At 43.4% G+C, this 24,471-nt stretch overlaps 1 pseudogene; it reads right to left on the bottom strand.

Moving 5' to 3' along the window:
* Positions 1 to 23,439: 23,439 nt before the first annotated feature.
* The window catches only part of LOC136663641 (zinc finger protein 420-like), an 8,097-nt pseudogene continuing 7,065 nt past the window's right edge, over positions 23,440 to 24,471 (bottom strand).

The following is a 24,471-nucleotide window of genomic DNA, read 5'->3' on the forward strand; positions in this document are numbered from 1 at the left end:
CAATGCCTCTGCTACACCAAAATGTTTCAACGCAAAATATTTTTTTCCACCAAAATTTTTGATGACCCCGGGGTCATCGTTTTTCTGGCCTGAAACCTATTTTTCAAGGATCGCACAAATCGTCTCCCAATCACGTTTCTTGATGCTCCAGGGTTTCCTTAGGTGACAAACATTGCTCCTGCTACACCAAAATGTTTCATCGCAAAATATTTTTTTTCCACCAAAATTTTTGATGACCCCGGGATCATCGTTTTTCTGGCCTGAAACCCATTTTTCCAGGATCGCACAAATCCTCTCCCAATCAAGTTTCCTGATCCTCCAGGGTTTTCATGGGTGACAAGCAATGCTCCTGCTACACCAAACTGTGCCTAGGGAAAATATTTTTTTTCCTCCAAAATTTTTGATGACCCCGGGGTCATCGTTTTTCTGGCCTGAAACCGAATTTTCCAGGATCGAACAAATCCTCTCCCAATCAAGTTTCTTGATGCTCCAGAGTTTCCTTGGGTGACAAGCAATGCTCCTGCTACACCAAAATGTTTCATCCCAAAATATTTGTTTTCCACCAAAATTTTTGATGACCCCGGGGTCATCGTTTTTCTGGCCTGAAACCCATTTTTCCAGTATCGCAGAAATCCTCTCCCAATCAAGTTTTTTGATGCTCCAGGGTTTCCTTGGGTAACAAGCAATGCTTCTGCTACACCAAAATGTTTCTAGCAAAATATTTTTTTTCCACCAAAATTTTTGATGACCCCGGGGTCATCGTTTTTCTGGCCTGAACCCCATTTTTCCAGGATCGCACAAATCCTCTCCCAATCAAGTTTCTTGATGCTCCAGGGTTTCCTTATGTGACAAGCAATGCTCCTGCTACACCAAAATGTTTCATCGCAAAATATTTTTTTTCCTCCAAAATTTTTTCCTCCAAAATTCCAGGAGGAATTTCCTGGCCTGAAACCCAATTTTCCAGGATCGCACAAATCTTCCCCAATGAAGTTTCTTGATGCTCCAGAGTTTCCTTGGGTGACAAGCAATGCTCCTGCTACACCAAACTGTGCCTAGGGAAAATATTTTTTTTCCACCAAAAATTTTGATGACCCCGGGGTCATCATTTTTCTGGCCTGAAGCCCATTTTTCCAGGATCGCACACATCCTCTCCCAGTCAAGTTTCTTGATGCTCCAGGTATTCTTTAGTTGACAAGCAATGCTCCTGCTACACCAAACTGTGCCTAGGGAAAATATTTTTTTTCCACCAAAATTTTTGATGACCCCGGGGTCATCGTTTTTCTGGCCTGAAGCCCATTTTTCCATGATCGCACAAATCCTCTCCCAATCAAGTTTTTTGATGCTCCAGGGTTTCCTTGTGTAACAAGCAATGCTCCTGCTACACCAAAATGTTTCTAGGCAAAATATATTTTTTTCTCCAAAATTTTTGATAACCCCGGGGTCATCGTTTTTCTGGCCTGAAACCCATTTTTCCAGGATTGCAGAAATCCTCTCCCAATCAAGTTTCCTGATCCTCCAGGGTTTCCTTAGGTGACAAGCAATGCTCCTGCTACACCAAAATGTTTCATCGCAAAATATTTTTTTTCCACCAAAATTTTTGATGACCCCGGCATCATCGTTTTTCTGGCCTGAAACCCATTTTTCCAGGATCGCACAAATCCTCTCCCAATCAAGTTTCCTGATCCTCCAGGGTTTTCATGGGTGACAAGCAATGCTCCTGCTACACCAAACTGTGCCTAGGGAAAATATTTTTTTTCCCCCAAAATTTTTGATGACCCCGGGGTCATCGTTTTTCTGGCCTGAAGCCCATTTTTCCAGGATCGCACAAATCCTCTCCCAATCAAGTTTCTTGATGCTCCAGGGTTTCCTTATGTGACAAGCAATGCCTCTGCTACACCAAAATGTTTCAACGCAAAATATTTTTTTCCACCAAAATTTTTGATGACCCCAGGGTCATCGTTTTTCTGGCCTGAAGCCCATTTTTCCAGGATCGAACAAATCCACTCCCAATCAAGTTTCTTGATGCTCCAGGATTTCCATGGGTGACAAGCAATGCTCCTTCTACACAAAACTGTGCCAATGGAAAATATTTTTTTTCCACCATAATTTTTGATGACCCCAGGGTCATCGTTTTTCTGGCCTGAAGCCCATTTTTCCAGGATCGCACAAATCCTCTCCCAGTCAAGTTTCTTGATGCTCCAGGTATTCTTTAGTTGACAAGCAATGCTCCTGCTACACCAAACTGTGCCTAGGGAAAATATTTTTTTTCCACCAAAATTTTTGATGACTCCGGGGTCATCGTTTTTCTGGCCTGAAGCCCATTTTTCCAGGATCAAACAAATCCACTCCCAATCAAGTTTCTTGATGCTCCAGGATTTCCATGGGTGACAAGCAATGCTCCTGCTACACAAAACTGTGCCAATGGAAAATATTTTTTTTCCACCATAATTTTTGATGACCCCGGGGTCATCGTTTTTCTGGCCTGAAGCCCATTTTTCCAGGATCGAAGATATCCACTCCCAATCAAGTTTCTTGATGCTCCAGGATATCCATGGGTGACAAGCAATGCTCCTGCTACACAAAACTGTGCCTATGGAAAAATTTTTTTTTCCTCCAAAATTTTTGATGACCCCGGGGTCATCGTTTTTCTGGCATGAAAGCCATTTTTCCAGGATCGCAGAAATCCTCTCCCAATCAAGTTTCCTGATCCTCCAGGGTTTTCATGGGTGACAAGCAATGCTCCTGCTACACCAAACTGTGCCTAGGGAAAATATTTTTTTTCCCCCAAAATTTTTGATGACCCCGGGGTCATCGTTTTTCTGGCCTGAAGCCCATTTTTCCAGGATCGCACAAATCCTCTCCCAATCAAGTTTCTTGATGCTCCAGGGTTTCCTTATGTGACAAGCAATGCCTCTGCTACACCAAAATGTTTCATCGCAAAATATTTTTTTTCCACCAAAATTCTTGATGACCCCGGGGTCATCGTTTTTCTGGCCTGAAGCCCATTTTTCCAGGATCGAACAAATCCACTCCCAATCAAGTTTCTTGATGCTCCAGGATTTCCATGGGTGACAAGCAATGCTCCTTCTACACAAAACTGGGCCAATGGAAAATATTTTTTTTCCACCATAATTTTTGATGACCCCGGGGTCATCGTTTTTCTGGCCTGAAGCCCATTTTTCCAGGATCGCACAAATCCTCTCCCAGTCAAGTTTCTTGATGCTCCAGGTATTCTTTAGTTGACAAGCAATGCTCCTGCTACACCAAACTGTGCCTAGGGAAAATATTTTTTTTCCACCAAAATTTTTGATGACTCCGGGGTCATCGTTTTTCTGGCCTGAAGCCCATTTTTCCAGGATCGCAAAAATCCTCTCCCAATCAAGTTTCTTGATGCTCCAGGGTTTCCTTATGTGACAAACAATGCCTCTGCTACACCAAAATGTTTCATCGCAAAATATTTTTTTTCCACCAAAATTTTTGATGACCCCGGGGTCATCGTTTTTCTGGCCTGAAAACCATTTTTCCAGGATCGCAGAAATCCTCTCCCAATCATGTTTTTTGATGCTCCAGGATTTCCTTGGGTAACAAGCATTGCTCCTGCTACACCAAAATGTTTCTAGGCAAAATATTTTTTTTCCACCAAAATTTTTGAAGACTCCGGGGTCATTGTTTTTCTGGCCTGAACCCCATTTTTCCAGGATCGCACAAATCCTCTCCCAATCAAGTTTCTTGATTCTCCAGGGTTTTCATTGGTGACAAGCAATGCTCCTGCTACACCAAACTGTGCCAATGGAAAATTTTTTTTTCCACCATAATTTTTGATGACCCCGGGGTCATCGTTTTTCTGGCCTGAAACCCATTTTTCCAGGATCGCACAAATCCTCTCCTAATCAAGTTTCTTGATGCTCCAGGGTTTCCTTATGTGACAAGCAATGCTCCTGCTACACCAAACTGTGCCTAGGGAAAATATTTTTTTTCCACCAAAATTTTTGATGACCCCGGGGTCATCGTTTTTCTGGCTTGATACCCAATTTTCCAGGATCGCAAAAATCCTCTCCCAATCAAGTTTCTTGATGCTCCAGGGTTTCCTTAGGTGACAAACTATGTTCCTGCTACACCAAAAAGTTTCATCGCAAAATATTTTTTTTCCACCAAAATTTTTGATGACCCCGGGGTCATCGTTTTTCTGGCCTGAAACCCATTTTTCAAGAATCGCACAAATCGTCTCCCAATCACGTTTCTTGATGCTCCAGGGTTTCCTTAGGTGACAAACATTGCTCCTGCTACACCAAAATGTTTCATCGCAAAATATTTTTTTTCCACCAAAATTTTTGATGACCCCGGGATCATCGTTTTTCTGGCCTGAAACCCATTTTTCCAGGATCGCACAAATCCTCTCCCAATCAAGTTTCCTGATCCTCCAGGGTTTTCATGGGTGACAAGCAATGCTCCTGCTACACCAAACTGTGCCTAGGGAAAATATTTTTTTTCCTCCAAAATTTTTGATGACCCCGGGGTCATCGTTTTTCTGGCCTGAAACCGAATTTTCCAGGATCGAACAAATCCTCTCCCAATCAAGTTTCTTGATGCTCCAGAGTTTCCTTGGGTGACAAGCAATGCTCCTGCTACACCAAAATGTTTCATCCCAAAATATTTGTTTTCCACCAAAATTTTTGATGACCCCGGGGTCATCGTTTTTCTGGCCTGAAACCCATTTTTCCAGTATCGCAGAAATCCTCTCCCAATCAAGTTTTTTGATGCTCCAGGGTTTCCTTGGGTAACAAGCAATGCTTCTGCTACACCAAAATGTTTCTAGCAAAATATTTTTTTTCCACCAAAATTTTTGATGACCCCGGGGTCATCGTTTTTCTGGCCTGAACCCCATTTTTCCAGGATCGCACAAATCCTCTCCCAATCAAGTTTCTTGATGCTCCAGGGTTTCCTTATGTGACAAGCAATGCTCCTGCTACACCAAAATGTTTCATCGCAAAATATTTTTTTTCCTCCAAAATTTTTTCCTCCAAAATTCCAGGAGGAATTTCCTGGCCTGAAACCCAATTTTCCAGGATCGCACAAATCTTCCCCAATGAAGTTTCTTGATGCTCCAGAGTTTCCTTGGGTGACAAGCAATGCTCCTGCTACACCAAACTGTGCCTAGGGAAAATATTTTTTTTCCACCAAAAATTTTGATGACCCCGGGGTCATCATTTTTCTGGCCTGAAGCCCATTTTTCCAGGATCGCACACATCCTCTCCCAGTCAAGTTTCTTGATGCTCCAGGTATTCTTTAGTTGACAAGCAATGCTCCTGCTACACCAAACTGTGCCTAGGGAAAATATTTTTTTTCCACCAAAATTTTTGATGACCCCGGGGTCATCGTTTTTCTGGCCTGAAGCCCATTTTTCCATGATCGCACAAATCCTCTCCCAATCAAGTTTTTTGATGCTCCAGGGTTTCCTTGTGTAACAAGCAATGCTCCTGCTACACCAAAATGTTTCTAGGCAAAATATATTTTTTTCTCCAAAATTTTTGATAACCCCGGGGTCATCGTTTTTCTGGCCTGAAACCCATTTTTCCAGGATTGCAGAAATCCTCTCCCAATCAAGTTTCCTGATCCTCCAGGGTTTCCTTAGGTGACAAGCAATGCTCCTGCTACACCAAAATGTTTCATCGCAAAATATTTTTTTTCCACCAAAATTTTTGATGACCCCGGCATCATCGTTTTTCTGGCCTGAAACCCATTTTTCCAGGATCGCACAAATCCTCTCCCAATCAAGTTTCCTGATCCTCCAGGGTTTTCATGGGTGACAAGCAATGCTCCTGCTACACCAAACTGTGCCTAGGGAAAATATTTTTTTTCCCCCAAAATTTTTGATGACCCCGGGGTCATCGTTTTTCTGGCCTGAAGCCCATTTTTCCAGGATCGCACAAATCCTCTCCCAATCAAGTTTCTTGATGCTCCAGGGTTTCCTTATGTGACAAGCAATGCCTCTGCTACACCAAAATGTTTCATCGCAAAATATTTTTTTTCCACCAAAATTCTTGATGACCCCGGGGTCATCGTTTTTCTGGCCTGAAGCCCATTTTTCCAGGATCGAACAAATCCACTCCCAATCAAGTTTCTTGATGCTCCAGGATTTCCATGGGTGACAAGCAATGCTCCTTCTACACAAAACTGGGCCAATGGAAAATATTTTTTTTCCACCATAATTTTTGATGACCCCGGGGTCATCGTTTTTCTGGCCTGAAGCCCATTTTTCCAGGATCGCACAAATCCTCTCCCAGTCAAGTTTCTTGATGCTCCAGGTATTCTTTAGTTGACAAGCAATGCTCCTGCTACACCAAACTGTGCCTAGGGAAAATATTTTTTTTCCACCAAAATTTTTGATGACTCCGGGGTCATCGTTTTTCTGGCCTGAAGCCCATTTTTCCAGGATCGCAAAAATCCTCTCCCAATCAAGTTTCTTGATGCTCCAGGGTTTCCTTATGTGACAAACAATGCCTCTGCTACACCAAAATGTTTCATCGCAAAATATTTTTTTTCCACCAAAATTTTTGATGACCCCGGGGTCATCGTTTTTCTGGCCTGAAAACCATTTTTCCAGGATCGCAGAAATCCTCTCCCAATCATGTTTTTTGATGCTCCAGGATTTCCTTGGGTAACAAGCATTGCTCCTGCTACACCAAAATGTTTCTAGGCAAAATATTTTTTTTCCACCAAAATTTTTGAAGACTCCGGGGTCATTGTTTTTCTGGCCTGAACCCCATTTTTCCAGGATCGCACAAATCCTCTCCCAATCAAGTTTCTTGATTCTCCAGGGTTTTCATTGGTGACAAGCAATGCTCCTGCTACACCAAACTGTGCCAATGGAAAATTTTTTTTTCCACCATAATTTTTGATGACCCCGGGGTCATCGTTTTTCTGGCCTGAAACCAATTTTTCCAGGATCGCACAAATCCTCTCCTAATCAAGTTTCTTGATGCTCCAGGGTTTCCTTATGTGACAAGCAATGCTCCTGCTACACCAAACTGTGCCTAGGGAAAATATTTTTTTTCCACCAAAATTTTTGATGACCCCGGGGTCATCGTTTTTCTGGCTTGATACCCAATTTTCCAGGATCGCAAAAATCCTCTCCCAATCAAGTTTCTTGATGCTCCAGGGTTTCCTTAGGTGACAAACTATGTTCCTGCTACACCAAAAAGTTTCATCGCAAAATATTTTTTTTCCACCAAAATTTTTGATGACCCCGGGGTCATCGTTTTTCTGGCCTGAAACCCATTTTTCAAGAATCGCACAAATCGTCTCCCAATCACGTTTCTTGATGCTCCAGGGTTTCCTTAGGTGACAAACATTGCTCCTGCTACACCAAAATGTTTCATCGCAAAATATTTTTTTTCCACCAAAATTTTTGATGACCCCGGGATCATCGTTTTTCTGGCCTGAAACCCATTTTTCCAGGATCGCACAAATCCTCTCCCAATCAAGTTTCCTGATCCTCCAGGGTTTTCATGGGTGACAAGCAATGCTCCTGCTACACCAAACTGTGCCTAGGGAAAATATTTTTTTTCCTCCAAAATTTTTGATGACCCCGGGGTCATCGTTTTTCTGGCCTGAAACCGAATTTTCCAGGATCGAACAAATCCTCTCCCAATCAAGTTTCTTGATGCTCCAGAGTTTCCTTGGGTGACAAGCAATGCTCCTGCTACACCAAAATGTTTCATCCCAAAATATTTGTTTTCCACCAAAATTTTTGATGACCCCGGGGTCATCGTTTTTCTGGCCTGAAACCCATTTTTCCAGTATCGCAGAAATCCTCTCCCAATCAAGTTTTTTGATGCTCCAGGGTTTCCTTGGGTAACAAGCAATGCTTCTGCTACACCAAAATGTTTCTAGCAAAATATTTTTTTTCCACCAAAATTTTTGATGACCCCGGGGTCATCGTTTTTCTGGCCTGAACCCCATTTTTCCAGGATCGCACAAATCCTCTCCCAATCAAGTTTCTTGATGCTCCAGGGTTTCCTTATGTGACAAGCAATGCTCCTGCTACACCAAAATGTTTCATCGCAAAATATTTTTTTTCCTCCAAAATTTTTTCCTCCAAAATTCCAGGAGGAATTTCCTGGCCTGAAACCCAATTTTCCAGGATCGCACAAATCTTCCCCAATGAAGTTTCTTGATGCTCCAGAGTTTCCTTGGGTGACAAGCAATGCTCCTGCTACACCAAACTGTGCCTAGGGAAAATATTTTTTTTCCACCAAAAATTTTGATGACCCCGGGGTCATCATTTTTCTGGCCTGAAGCCCATTTTTCCAGGATCGCACACATCCTCTCCCAGTCAAGTTTCTTGATGCTCCAGGTATTCTTTAGTTGACAAGCAATGCTCCTGCTACACCAAACTGTGCCTAGGGAAAATATTTTTTTTCCACCAAAATTTTTGATGACCCCGGGGTCATCGTTTTTCTGGCCTGAAGCCCATTTTTCCATGATCGCACAAATCCTCTCCCAATCAAGTTTTTTGATGCTCCAGGGTTTCCTTGTGTAACAAGCAATGCTCCTGCTACACCAAAATGTTTCTAGGCAAAATATATTTTTTTCTCCAAAATTTTTGATAACCCCGGGGTCATCGTTTTTCTGGCCTGAAACCCATTTTTCCAGGATTGCAGAAATCCTCTCCCAATCAAGTTTCTTGATGCTCCAGGGTTTCCTTGGGTGACAAGCAATGCTCCTGCTACACCAAAATGTTTCATCGCAAAATATTTTTTTTCCACCAAAATTTTTGATGACCCCGGCATCATCGTTTTTCTGGCCTGAAACCCATTTTTCCAGGATCGCACAAATCCTCTCCCAATCAAGTTTCCTGATCCTCCAGGGTTTTCATGGGTGACAAGCAATGCTCCTGCTACACCAAACTGTGCCTAGGGAAAATATTTTTTTTCCCCCAAAATTTTTGATGACCCCGGGGTCATCGTTTTTCTGGCCTGAAGCCCATTTTTCCAGGATCGCACAAATCCTCTCCCAATCAAGTTTCTTGATGCTCCAGGGTTTCCTTATGTGACAAGCAATGCCTCTGCTACACCAAAATGTTTCATCGCAAAATATTTTTTTTCCACCAAAATTTTTGATGACCCCGGGGTCATCGTTTTTCTGGCATGAAAGCCATTTTTCCAGGATCGCAGAAATCCTCTCCCAATCAAGTTTCCTGATCCTCCAGGGTTTTCATGGGTGACAAGCAATGCTCCTGCTACACCAAACTGTGCCTAGGGAAAATATTTTTTTTCCCCCAAAATTTTTGATGACCCCGGGGTCATCGTTTTTCTGGCCTGAAGCCCATTTTTCCAGGATCGCACAAATCCTCTCCCAATCAAGTTTCTTGATGCTCCAGGGTTTCCTTATGTGACAAGCAATGCCTCTGCTACACCAAAATGTTTCATCGCAAAATATTTTTTTTCCACCAAAATTCTTGATGACCCCGGGGTCATCGTTTTTCTGGCCTGAAGCCCATTTTTCCAGGATCGAACAAATCCACTCCCAATCAAGTTTCTTGATGCTCCAGGATTTCCATGGGTGACAAGCAATGCTCCTTCTACACAAAACTGGGCCAATGGAAAATATTTTTTTTCCACCATAATTTTTGATGACCCCGGGGTCATCGTTTTTCTGGCCTGAAGCCCATTTTTCCAGGATCGCACAAATCCTCTCCCAGTCAAGTTTCTTGATGCTCCAGGTATTCTTTAGTTGACAAGCAATGCTCCTGCTACACCAAACTGTGCCTAGGGAAAATATTTTTTTTCCACCAAAATTTTTGATGACTCCGGGGTCATCGTTTTTCTGGCCTGAAGCCCATTTTTCCAGGATCGCAAAAATCCTCTCCCAATCAAGTTTCTTGATGCTCCAGGGTTTCCTTATGTGACAAACAATGCCTCTGCTACACCAAAATGTTTCATCGCAAAATATTTTTTTTCCACCAAAATTTTTGATGACCCCGGGGTCATCGTTTTTCTGGCCTGAAAACCATTTTTCCAGGATCGCAGAAATCCTCTCCCAATCATGTTTTTTGATGCTCCAGGATTTCCTTGGGTAACAAGCATTGCTCCTGCTACACCAAAATGTTTCTAGGCAAAATATTTTTTTTCCACCAAAATTTTTGAAGACTCCGGGGTCATTGTTTTTCTGGCCTGAACCCCATTTTTCCAGGATCGCACAAATCCTCTCCCAATCAAGTTTCTTGATTCTCCAGGGTTTTCATTGGTGACAAGCAATGCTCCTGCTACACCAAACTGTGCCAATGGAAAATTTTTTTTTCCACCATAATTTTTGATGACCCCGGGGTCATCGTTTTTCTGGCCTGAAACCCATTTTTCCAGGATCGCACAAATCCTCTCCTAATCAAGTTTCTTGATGCTCCAGGGTTTCCTTATGTGACAAGCAATGCTCCTGCTACACCAAACTGTGCCTAGGGAAAATATTTTTTTTCCACCAAAATTTTTGATGACCCCGGGGTCATCGTTTTTCTGGCTTGATACCCAATTTTCCAGGATCGCAAAAATCCTCTCCCAATCAAGTTTCTTGATGCTCCAGGGTTTCCTTAGGTGACAAACTATGTTCCTGCTACACCAAAAAGTTTCATCGCAAAATATTTTTTTTCCACCAAAATTTTTGATGACCCCGGGGTCATCGTTTTTCTGGCCTGAAACCCATTTTTCAAGAATCGCACAAATCGTCTCCCAATCACGTTTCTTGATGCTCCAGGGTTTCCTTAGGTGACAAACATTGCTCCTGCTACACCAAAATGTTTCATCGCAAAATATTTTTTTTCCACCAAAATTTTTGATGACCCCGGGATCATCGTTTTTCTGGCCTGAAACCCATTTTTCCAGGATCGCACAAATCCTCTCCCAATCAAGTTTCCTGATCCTCCAGGGTTTTCATGGGTGACAAGCAATGCTCCTGCTACACCAAACTGTGCCTAGGGAAAATATTTTTTTTCCTCCAAAATTTTTGATGACCCCGGGGTCATCGTTTTTCTGGCCTGAAACCGAATTTTCCAGGATCGAACAAATCCTCTCCCAATCAAGTTTCTTGATGCTCCAGAGTTTCCTTGGGTGACAAGCAATGCTCCTGCTACACCAAAATGTTTCATCCCAAAATATTTGTTTTCCACCAAAATTTTTGATGACCCCGGGGTCATCGTTTTTCTGGCCTGAAACCCATTTTTCCAGTATCGCAGAAATCCTCTCCCAATCAAGTTTTTTGATGCTCCAGGGTTTCCTTGGGTAACAAGCAATGCTTCTGCTACACCAAAATGTTTCTAGCAAAATATTTTTTTTCCACCAAAATTTTTGATGACCCCGGGGTCATCGTTTTTCTGGCCTGAACCCCATTTTTCCAGGATCGCACAAATCCTCTCCCAATCAAGTTTCTTGATGCTCCAGGGTTTCCTTATGTGACAAGCAATGCTCCTGCTACACCAAAATGTTTCATCGCAAAATATTTTTTTTCCTCCAAAATTTTTTCCTCCAAAATTCCAGGAGGAATTTCCTGGCCTGAAACCCAATTTTCCAGGATCGCACAAATCTTCCCCAATGAAGTTTCTTGATGCTCCAGAGTTTCCTTGGGTGACAAGCAATGCTCCTGCTACACCAAACTGTGCCTAGGGAAAATATTTTTTTTCCACCAAAAATTTTGATGACCCCGGGGTCATCATTTTTCTGGCCTGAAGCCCATTTTTCCAGGATCGCACACATTCTCTCCCAGTCAAGTTTCTTGATGCTCCAGGTATTCTTTAGTTGACAAGCAATGCTCCTGCTACACCAAACTGTGCCTAGGGAAAATATTTTTTTTCCACCAAAATTTTTGATGACCCCGGGGTCATCGTTTTTCTGGCCTGAAGCCCATTTTTCCATGATCGCACAAATCCTCTCCCAATCAAGTTTTTTGATGCTCCAGGGTTTCCTTGTGTAACAAGCAATGCTCCTGCTACACCAAAATGTTTCTAGGCAAAATATATTTTTTTCTCCAAAATTTTTGATAACCCCGGGGTCATCGTTTTTCTGGCCTGAAACCCATTTTTCCAGGATTGCAGAAATCCTCTCCCAATCAAGTTTCTTGATGCTCCAGGGTTTCCTTGGGTGACAAGCAATGCTCCTGCTACACCAAAATGTTTCATCGCAAAATATTTTTTTTCCACCAAAATTTTTGATGACCCCGGCATCATCGTTTTTCTGGCCTGAAACCCATTTTTCCAGGATCGCACAAATCCTCTCCCAATCAAGTTTCCTGATCCTCCAGGGTTTTCATGGGTGACAAGCAATGCTCCTGCTACACCAAACTGTGCCTAGGGAAAATATTTTTTTTCCCCCAAAATTTTTGATGACCCCGGGGTCATCGTTTTTCTGGCCTGAAGCCCATTTTTCCAGGATCGCACAAATCCTCTCCCAATCAAGTTTCTTGATGCTCCAGGGTTTCCTTATGTGACAAGCAATGCCTCTGCTACACCAAAATGTTTCATCGCAAAATATTTTTTTTCCACCAAAATTTTTGATGACCCCGGGGTCATCGTTTTTCTGGCCTGAAGCCCATTTTTCCAGGATCGAACAAATCCACTCCCAATCAAGTTTCTTGATGCTCCAGGATTTCCATGGGTGACAAGCAATGCTCCTTCTACACAAAACTGGGCCAATGGAAAATATTTTTTTTCCACCATAATTTTTGATGACCCCGGGGTCATCGTTTTTCTGGCCTGAAGCCCATTTTTCCAGGATCGCACAAATCCTCTCCCAGTCAAGTTTCTTGATGCTCCAGGTATTCTTTAGTTGACAAGCAATGCTCCTGCTACTCCAAACTGTGCCTAGGGAAAATATTTTTTTTCCACCAAAATTTTTGATGACTCCGGGGTCATCGTTTTTCTGGCCTGAAGCCCATTTTTCCAGGATCGCAAAAATCCTCTCCCAATCAAGTTTCTTGATGCTCCAGGGTTTCCTTATGTGACAAACAATGCCTCTGCTACACCAAAATGTTTCATCGCAAAATATTTTTTTTCCACCAAAATTTTTGATGACCCCGGGGTCATCGTTTTTCTGGCCTGAAAACCATTTTTCCAGGATCGCAGAAATCCTCTCCCAATCATGTTTTTTGATGCTCCAGGATTTCCTTGGGTAACAAGCATTGCTCCTGCTACACCAAAATGTTTCTAGGCAAAATATTTTTTTTCCACCAAAATTTTTGAAGACTCCGGGGTCATTGTTTTTCTGGCCTGAACCCCATTTTTCCAGGATCGCACAAATCCTCTCCCAATCAAGTTTCTTGATTCTCCAGGGTTTTCATTGGTGACAAGCAATGCTCCTGCTACACCAAACTGTGCCTAGGGAAAATATTTTTTTTCCACCAAAATTTTTGATGACCCCGGGGTCATCGTTTTTCTGGCTTGATACCCAATTTTCCAGGATCGCAAAAATCCTCTCCCAATCAAGTTTCTTGATGCTCCAGGGTTTCCTTAGGTGACAAACTATGTTCCTGCTACACCAAAAAGTTTCATCGCAAAATATTTTTTTTCCACCAAAATTTTTGATGACCCCGGGGTCATCGTTTTTCTGGCCTGAAACCCATTTTTCAAGAATCGCACAAATCGTCTCCCAATCACGTTTCTTGATGCTCCAGGGTTTCCTTAGGTGACAAACATTGCTCCTGCTACACCAAAATGTTTCATCGCAAAATATTTTTTTTCCACCAAAATTTTTGATGACCCCGGGATCATCGTTTTTCTGGCCTGAAACCCATTTTTCCAGGATCGCACAAATCCTCTCCCAATCAAGTTTCCTGATCCTCCAGGGTTTTCATGGGTGACAAGCAATGCTCCTGCTACACCAAACTGTGCCTAGGGAAAATATTTTTTTTCCTCCAAAATTTTTGATGACCCCGGGGTCATCGTTTTTCTGGCCTGAAACCGAATTTTCCAGGATCGAACAAATCCTCTCCCAATCAAGTTTCTTGATGCTCCAGAGTTTCCTTGGGTGACAAGCAATGCTCCTGCTACACCAAAATGTTTCATCCCAAAATATTTGTTTTCCACCAAAATTTTTGATGACCCCGGGGTCATCGTTTTTCTGGCCTGAAACCCATTTTTCCAGTATCGCAGAAATCCTCTCCCAATCAAGTTTTTTGATGCTCCAGGGTTTCCTTGGGTAACAAGCAATGCTTCTGCTACACCAAAATGTTTCTAGCAAAATATTTTTTTTCCACCAAAATTTTTGATGACCCCGGGGTCATCGTTTTTCTGGCCTGAACCCCATTTTTCCAGGATCGCACAAATCCTCTCCCAATCAAGTTTCTTGATGCTCCAGGGTTTCCTTATGTGACAAGCAATGCTCCTGCTACACCAAAATGTTTCATCGCAAAATATTTTTTTTCCTCCAAAACTTTTTCCTCCAAAATTCCAGGAGGAATTTCCTGGCCTGAAACCCAATTTTCCAGGATCGCACAAATCTTCCCCAATGAAGTTTCTTGATGCTCCAGAGTTTCCTTGGGTGACAAGCAATGCTCCTGCTACACCAAACTGTGCCTAGGGAAAATATTTTTTTTCCACCAAAAATTTTGATGACCCCGGGGTCATCATTTTTCTGGCCTGAAGCCCATTTTTCCAGGATCGCACACATCCTCTCCCAGTCAAGTTTCTTGATGCTCCAGGTATTCTTTAGTTGACAAGCAATGCTCCTGCTACACCAAACTGTGCCTAGGGAAAATATTTTTTTTCCACCAAAATTTTTGATGACCCCGGGGTCATCGTTTTTCTGGCCTGAAGCCCATTTTTCCAGGATCGAACAAATCCACTCCCAATCAAGTTTCTTGATGCTCCAGGATTTCCATGGGTGACAAGCAATGCTCCTGCTACACAAAACTGTGCCTATGGAAAATATTTTTTTTCCACCATAATTTTTGATGACTCCGGGGTCATCGTTTTTCTGGCCTGAAACCCATTTTTCCAGGATCGCAGAAATCCTCTCCCAATCAAGTTTTTTGATGCTCCAGGGTTTCCTTGTGTAACAAGCAATGCTCCTGCTACACCAAAATGTTTCTAGGCAAAATATTTTTTTTCCACCAAAATTATTCTGGCCTGAAGCCAATTTTTCCAGGATCGAACAAATCCACTCCCAATCAAGTTTCATGATGCTCCAGGATTTCCATGGGTGACAATCAATGCTCCTGCTACACCAAACTGTGCCTAGGGAAAATATTTTTTTTCCACCAAAATTTTTGATGACCCCGGGGTCATCGTTTTTCTGGCCTGAAACCCATATTTCAAGGATCGCACAAATCCTCTCCCAATCAAGTTTCTTGATGCTCCAGGGTTTCTTTAGGTGACAAGCGATGCTCCTGCTGCACCAAACTGTGCCTAGGGAAAATATTTTTTTTCCACCAAAATTTTTGATGACCCCGGGGTCATCGTTTTTCTGGCCTGAAACCCATATTTCAAGGATCGCACAAATCCTCTCCCAATCAAGTTTTTTGATGCTCCAGGGTTTCCTTAAGTGACAAGCAATGCTCCTGCTACACCAAAATGTTTCTAGGCAAAATATTTTTTTTTCACCAAAATTTTTGATAACCCCGGGGTCATCGTTTTTCTGGCCTGAAACCCATTTTTCCAGGATTGCAGAAATCCTCTCCCAATCAAGTTTCTTGATGCTCCAGGGTTTCCTTAGGTGACAAGCAATGCTCCTGCTACACCAAAATGTTTCATCGCAAAATAGTTTTTTTCCACCAAAATTTTTGATGACCCCGGGATCATCGTTTTTCTGGCCTGAAACCCATTTTTCCAGGATCGCACAAATCCTCTCCCAATCAAGTTTCCTGATCTTCCAGGGTTTTCATGGGTGACAAGCAATGCTCCTGCTACACCAAACTGTGCCTAGGGAAAATATTTTTTTTCCTCCAAAATTTTTGATGACCCCGGGGTCATCGTTTTTCTGGCCTGAAACCGAATTTTCCAGGATCGAACAAATCCTCTCCCAATCAAGTTTCTTGATGCTCCAGAGTTTCCTTGGGTGACAAGCAATGCTCCTGCTACACCAAAATGTTTCATCCCAAAATATTTTTTTTCCACCAAAATTTTTGATGACCCGGGGGTCATCGTTTTTCTGGCCTGAAACCCATTTTTCCAGGATCGCAGAAATCCTCTCCCAATCAAGTTTCTTGATGCTCCAGGGTTTCCTTATGTGACAAGCAATGCTCCTGCTACACCAAAATGTTTCATCGCAAAATATTTTTTTTCCTCCAAAATTTTTTCCTTCAAAATTCCAGGAGGAATTTCCTGGCCTGAAACCCAATTTTCCAGGATCGCACAAATCTTCCCCAATGAAGTTTCTTGATGCTCCAGAGTTTCCTTGGGTGACAAGCAATGCTCCTGCTTCATTAAGTTGTGCCTAGGGAAAATATTTTTTTTCCACCAAAAATTTTGATGACCCTGGGGTCATCGTTTTTCTGGCCTGAAGCCCATTTTTCCAGGATCGCACACATCCTCTCCCAGTCAAGTTTCTTGATGCTCCAGGTATTCTTTAGTTGACAAGCAATGCTCCTGCTACACCAAACTGTGCCTAGGGAAAATATTTTTTTTCCACCAAAATTTTTCTGGCCTGAAGCCAATTTTTCCAGGATCGAACAAATCCACTCCCAATCAAGTTTCATGATGCTCCAGGATTTCCATGGGTGACAAGCAATGCTCCTGCTACACCAAACTGTGCCTAGGGAAAATATTTTTTTTCCACCAAAATTTTTGATGACCCCAGGGTCATCGTTTTTCTGGCCTGAAACCCATATTTCAAGGATCGCACAAATCCTCTCCCAATCAAGTTTCTTGATGCTCCAGGGTTTCTTTAGGTGACAAGCAATGCTCCTGCTGCACCAAACTGTGCCTAGGGAAAATATTTTTTTTCCACCAAAATTTTTGATGACCCCGGGGTCATCGTTTTTCTGGCCTGAAACCCATATTTCAAGGATCGCACAAATCCTCTCCCAATCAAGTTTCTTGATGCTCCAGGGTTTCCTTATGTGACAAGCAATGCTCCTGCTACACCAAAATGTTTCATCGCAAAATATTTTATTTGCACCAAAATTTTTGATAACCCCGGGGTCATCGTTTTTCTGGCCTGAAACCCATTTTTCCATGATCGCACAAATCCTCTCCCAATCAAGTTTCTTGATGCTCCAGGGTTTCCTTAGGTGACAAGCAATGCTCCTGCTACACCAAAATGTTTCATCGCAAAATATTTTTTTTCCACCAAAATTTTTCTGGCCTGAAGCCAATTTTTCCAGGATCGAACAAATCCACTCCCAATCAAGTTTCATGATGCTCCAGGATTTCCATGGGTGACAAGCAATGCTCCTGCTACACCAAACTGTGCCTAGGGAAAATATTTTTTTTCCACCAAAATTTTTGATGACCCCGGGGTCATCGTTTTTCTGGCCTGAAACCCATTTTTCCAGGATCGCAGAAATCCTCTCCCAATCAAGTTTCTTGATGCTCCAGGGTTTCCTTATGTGACAAGCAATGCTCCTGCTACACCAAAATGTTTCATCGCAAAATATTTTTTTTCCTCCAAAATTTTTTCCTTCAAAATTCCAGGAGGAATTTCCTGGCCTGAAACCCAATTTTCCAGGATCGCACAAATCTTCCCCAATGAAGTTTCTTGATGCTCCAGAGTTTCCTTGGGTGACAAGCAATGCTCCTGCTTCATTAAGTTGTGCCTAGGGAAAATATTTTTTTTCCACCAAAAATTTTGATGACCCTGGGGTCATCGTTTTTCTGGCCTGAAGCCCATTTTTCCAGGATCGCACACATCCTCTCCCAGTCAAGTTTCTTGATGCTCCAGGTATTCTTTAGTTGACAAGCAATGCTCCTGCTACACCAAACTGTGCCTAGGGAAAATATTTTTTTTCCACCAAAATTTTTCTGGCCTGAAGCCAATTTTTCCAGGATCGAACAAATCCACTCCCAATCAAGTTTCATGATGCTCCAGGATTTCCATGGGTGACAAGCAATGCTCCTGCTACACCAAACTGTGCCTAGGGAAAATATTTTTTTTCCACCAAAATTTTTGATGACCCCAGGGTCATCGTTTTTCTGGCCTGAAACCCATATTTCAAGGATCGCACAAATCCTCTCCCAATCAAGTTTCTTGATGCTCCAGGGTTTCTTTAGGTGACAAGCAATGCTCCTGCTGCACCAAACTGTGCCTAGGGAAAATATTTTTTTTCCACCAAAATTTTTGATGACCCCGGGGTCATCGTTTTTCTGGCCTGAAACCCATATTTCAAGGATCGCACAAATCCTCTCCCAATCAAGTTTCTTGATGCTCCAGGGTTTCCTTATGTGACAAGCAATGCTCCTGCTACACCAAAATGTTTCATCGCAAAATATTTTATTTGCACCAAAATTTTTGATAACCCCGGGGTCATCGTTTTTCTGGCCTGAAACCCATTTTTCCATGATCGCACAAATCCTCTCCCAATCAAGTTTCTTGATGCTCCAGGGTTTCCTTAGGTGACAAGCAATGCTCCTGCTACACCAAAATGTTTCATCGCAAAATATTTTTTTTCCACCAAAATTTTTCTGGCCTGAAGCCAATTTTTCCAGGATCGAACAAATCCACTCCCAATCAAGTTTCATGATGCTCCAGGATTTCCATGGGTGACAAGCAATGCTCCTGCTACACCAAACTGTGCCTAGGGAAAATATTTTTTTTCCACCAAAATTTTTGATGACCCCGGGGTCATCGTTTTTCTGGCCTGAAACCCATTTTTCCAGGATCGAACAAATCCTCTCCCAATCAAGTTTCTTGATGCTCCAGGGTTTCCTTAAGTGACAAGCAATGCTCCTGCTACACCAAAATGTTTCATCGCAAAATATTTTATTTCCACCAAAATTTTTGATAATCCCGGGGTCATCGTTTTTCTGGCCTGAAACCCATTTTTCCATGATCGCACAAATCCTCTCCTAATCAAGTTTCTTGATTCTCCAGGGTTTCCTTGGGTTTCCACGGTGATCCATGTCACCGTAGCATGGATCACCGTGGCCAGGTCTGCACGATCCAAGTACGGCCGCAGCTGGCGCACCAGCCGAAGCTGCTTGAAGGCCCCCCTAGCCACAGCCACCACCTGGGAATCCAGGAGCAGCTGTGAGTCTACTTGGGGTAAGGGGACATTTGTTCCCTTGCACCAGCTAAAGCCACAACTTGTCCAGTGTGGCTTCTTGGAAGTTCTGTGCAAAGCTTGCAGGGCAGGGAAGGAGGTTAGGAAACAGCAGAGGCCTTCTCTGCCAATCCCCACTGCTGTGTGTATCCCACCACTGTTCCACCATCCCCCCGTTACACCACAGTAAGTCTGATAATTCCACAAGTTCCCGTTGAAACTTCCTGTTTCATTTCAGACTTTGGTGCCCCTCAAGTCGTCCTCTCGTAGAGGATGATTACAGGGATGCGTCCTGAGTTTGGATTCCTCCACATGACTGATTCTCTCCTTATGTGGGCATGTGAGGTGTACTAGAAAAAGCACTGCCAGGAACAGTGGGGGGCTGCACTTTGCACCCCTTCTGCCTAGGACTGCCGTGGGGCTCCCCTGCCCCACTTCCCTTCTCAAGGCCACTGACTGCTGCCATGCCTGGGCTTGCTTCACAGCCCTCTCTCCTTCCTGGTTCACCCACTTAACTAAGTTAGGGGGGCCTGGCTGGGCACTCTTTGGGCTGTGACCCAAGCATGGCAACACACCCCAGTGGGGCCGCAAAACACCGGTCATCTTGGTGCACAGTTGTGCCATTGTGTATTGGTATTTTCAATACTCATCTTAAAGAGATCAATGCTCACCACCCTAAATTAGGCCCCAATCATATCCAGCTCTTACTCTATGCTGATGATATGGTTTTACTGTCTACTTCGAGGGCAGGTCTGAAACGTTTGATAACTGGCTGTATTGACTACCTGAAGAAAAATGAGCTTTTCTAAATTTCTATTTCTATTTTACAGCACATAAATTTTGATAAACCTAAGATAGTAGTATTTGGTAAATCTCAGAAACTTCTCTATTGGTCTTTCAAAGGGAAGGTAACTGAACAGGTAAGAGAGTTTAAATATTTAGGGATCTATTTCGATCACAAGCATTCTTGGGTGAAGCATCGTAAAATGGCAGTAAATCTAGCCAAAGTTTCGACCCAAGCGATCTTGCGTTTCCATTTCACCAGGGGTAACTCCTACATTCCTGCTGCACTGTTGGCCTTGAACACAAAAACTATCTCCCAGCTCTTATATGGAAGCCCTGTCTAGTCATCGGCCTTCGACTGCATAATTGAGAGAGAGCAGGCAATGTTCTTACGTAAGATACTAGGGGTGCCATGTTGCGTAGCCTATGCAACTCTTTGTTTGGAAGCTGACCAACACAGAGTGGATACCCTGGTATGGCTTAGGACTTTTAGATATTGGGTCAGAGTGTATCACCTGTCAGATCAAGATAGCCTGATTACCGGATTCTCCTCTCTTTCCAGGTTTAGCTCTTTTGAGTAAGAAAATCTGTTCTATGGGGCTCTCCTTAGACTTGCCAGGCACACTAGACGCAGGGCAGGCCTACAGAACCCTGAAACAAAGGCTCTTTCACATCCAGCAGCAGGACCTTTATAGCAATGCCCACAAAACCTGCCCTCCAGTACATCTCCATCTTGCTATTCTACCTGGAAGGAGTCCTAAATATTTTGACTTCTTGGAATGCCCCCAAGAACGGAGGGCGTTTACCCTAGCGAGATGGAATGTCATCCCATCTGAGCAGTTATTTGGCAGATCTAGAGGCATTCCAGCTGCAGATAGAGTTTGCCCAAGTAGAAATTCAGAAAGTCTTTCCCACATGTTATTACATTGCACACCATACCAAGATCTTAGTATATGCTACTTAGCATCAGTCTTGGCCACTATCTGCGGTTGGGATGATAACAAAATTACATACATAATTGACGGGGTTAATGAAGAGGGGGGGTGGCCAAATATATAAATATCATTATTAAGAGATGTACAGGTGCAACCTATTTATCCATGGATTTATGTGGATTTGTCTCAACAAGAAGGGGTGGGGGGAACTGAAAGTCACACACACCTTGGCCTCTTTCGCCCTGTGATGGTGTCCCTCTCCAGGTGTCTGGAGCCCTGGAAGATATTCCCCTTGCAAGGAACAGTAACGTTCCTGGAGCCACTGAGCCTGCAAAGAGGCTGAAGTGGGGAAGGGGGGGCAAAAAATCTCTGTAGCCAGAACACCTGCAGCAAGGTGGAGATGGGGTGGAACTCTCTCTATCTCTCTCTCTCACACACACACATACACACAAAGGGGCAGGTGTGGTAGCAACAGAGGATTGCTTTAAAAAACCCAGGGAGTGCTTGCCCAATTCCCCCCCCCCCAATGCAGGATCTTGGGAAGCCTTGGAGACAGGTAAGGGTGACCAGAGAGGCAGACTACAAGTCCCAGAATGCTCCGGGGCAGAGGAGCTTCCATTATGGTGGATGGGGAGGGCTGCAGGAGCAGAAGCAGCGAAGAGGAGCTGCTGAGCATCTGGCTGGGGGGGGATTTGAACCCCAGGGCCCCTTGGTTGACACCCCAACCCCTGCACTGTACTGTCTGAAGTGGATGCCACATGACAATCATCCAGAACGTTGGTGCTTTGCTCCCCTGCCCCGGGCCCACCACAAACAGTCAGGGAGTATTAAAAGTAGCTTCATCACACAAGATAGTATCAACATTGTACCTTCAACCTTAATAAGGCTGTTTGCAAGAGCCACAACTAGCCAATTGTGGGGCAACCTCAGCAGGAAAAATGGCTTCACAGGAAAGGGTTTCCTCCTCCCCTCTGTCCCTCCCTCCCCTGGGCTGCTTATTTGAAAAAAGAGGCTTTCCAGTTGAGAATGTGCCTCCTCAAAATTGCTTTCCTAGGAAGGTCTCATTTGGGCCCAGCCCCATAAGAAAAGATGACTTCTAAAGTTCTCACACTATGGTTAATGGTGAATAACTAAGGGCCCAATGCTATCCAACTTTCCAGCACCAATGCAGCCTGACATATGCGTCCAGCCCTCAACCCAGCCACCTGAGCCGATGGATGTTGTTGACCCCACTGTCCCAAACTCACAGCGGTCCAGGGGCTTATGGGCCCAGTTTAGTTCCTGGGTAAACAAGGCACCCAAGGGAAGCGACCTCAGCTTAAGTGGCAGGCCTATGGATCTTAGCAGTTCTTCCGTTTGTTGCAATCTCAAGGGGGCAAGACGTCCAGTCCATGCTCTTTTTACCTATTTTTTATGTGACTGCTGTTTTTATGAAATGTGTTAATATGTTTTTATTTGTTTTAAATTATGTTTTTTAAACTGTTGTAAGCCGCCTTGAGTCCCTTTGGGGAGAAAGGCAGGGTAAAAATAAAGTTATTATTAGTTATTATTCTTAGCCAGATAAACTGAAACAAGTGCTGAATCTTGGTAGGACTGCCACCGGCCTGATTACGCCACCTCCTCAGCTCAGCGACTCCGAGGACCTACAGGCTACAGGGCATCTTGCACTCTCTGGGCTCCCTCTCCCTTAGGGGCCCAAGCCTCAAGGCTCTGGACTTCTGCAAGGCAAACCAGCTAGGCTGCATATCTCCCATCCCTTAGTTCTCAAGACCAAACGCAAGACCAAACCAAAACTATATTTCTGGTTTATTACACAAAAGGAGAAAGTTGCACATCTTCTAAAGGCAGTGATGCAGTTCTAAAACAAAGCAGCGTTCTCAACTATAATAATAATAATATTATAATAATATAGGTATTTATATACCACCTTTCTTGGTCTTTATTCAAGACTTTATTCAAGGCGGTTTACATAGGCAGGCTTATTTAAATCCCCGTAGGGATTTTTACAAATGAAAGAAGGTTCTTTCTTTCAAGAACCACAACATTCAGGTGTTTCATTCCGATCTGGTTTCACATTCTGGCCTCCATCCTCCCACGCTCAGAGCAGATGGAATAGCTCGGCTTCAACTTGTCAGCTGCTTCAAGGTCGCGCGGTGCCGGTGGCCTCGAACTGGTGACCTTGTGGATGTTATCTTCAGGCAAATGGAGGCTCTACCCTCTAAACCAGACCTCCAGTATAGGAGACTATACTGCTCCTATCTCTCTTTACCTTTAATGTATCACACTTGATGCTACCATGCTATGTGATGCATTTGAGGAAATGTGACAGATCTGTCCATTTAACAGGCTGCTCTGTATATCCTTTTAACAGTGCTAGTTGGGGGGGGATTGTAGCCATTGGGATGTTTCGGGAATTATTTTTTACCAATAATTGGGTGGGAAAGTTGGCAGACTTCTTTATTTTATATAATTTTTTTAAACTTATACCTTATCCGAACTTTTGATTTTCTTAATTAGATTTGACTTTGCTGTATGGGGGGGGGGGGGTGGCGTTAAAAATGTTCCTCCTTGATGATGCCACTTCCAGACAGGACAAAACTTCCATGATAATTACATCACTTCTAGTGAGTCCTGATAGATTGTTGTTCAAAAAGTGGGTCCTGGTGCTAACATGTTTGAGAACAACTAGGGAACCAGGGCAGAAGGAGGACATGTCACCTGAAGCTCTGTTGCCCATCACAGCTGCAGCTCATCCACCGCAGGATTAGATTCCTGTGAAATAAATGGAATATGAAATGTACGGCATGCTTGTTGCTCCTTCTCACTTCTCAGTTGTTCTATCATTTCTCTACTGTGCAGATACTTTGATGTCTAGGGAGATGTAGGCTCACACTGAACATCTTTCCACACTCCAAGTCAAGATCTGGCTTCTCCCCATGTGAGCTCCCTGATGGAAAGTGAGGTGTTCACTCCAACCTAAGATCTTTTCACATGCCTAGCATTTATATGGTTCCACTCTGGTGTGAGTTCGCTGATGTTTAGTGAGGTATCCCTGCTGAATGGAGCTCTTTCCACACTCTGTGCATTTATACAGCTTCTGTCCTGTGTGAATTCTCTGATATAAAGTGAGACTTCCACTGCGACCGAAGCTCTTTCTACACTCCAAGCATTCATACGGCTTCTCCCCTGTGTGAGTTCATTCATGTGCTGTAAGATGATCCTGCCGTCTGAAGCTCTTTCCACACTCCAAGCATTTCTATGGCATTTCCCCTGTGTGAGTTCATTGATGTCGATGGAGATTTCCGCTCCGACTGAAGCTCTTTCCACACTCCTAGCATTTATATGGCTTCTCTCCTGTGTGAATTCTCTGATGTGAAGTGAGACTTCCACTCTGACTGAAGCTATTTCCACACTCCAAGCATTCATACGGCTTCTCCCCTGTGTGAGTTAATTGATGTCTAGTGAGGTCTCCCTGTCGAATGAAGCTCGTTCCACACTCTGCGCATTCATAGTACTTCTCCCCTGTGTGAAATCTATGATGTTCAGTGAGGGCTCCACATGTACAGAAGACCTA

This window comes from Tiliqua scincoides, chromosome 13 (assembly GCF_035046505.1).
Source record: "Tiliqua scincoides isolate rTilSci1 chromosome 13, rTilSci1.hap2, whole genome shotgun sequence".
Classification (NCBI taxonomy): domain Eukaryota; kingdom Metazoa; phylum Chordata; class Lepidosauria; order Squamata; family Scincidae; genus Tiliqua; species Tiliqua scincoides.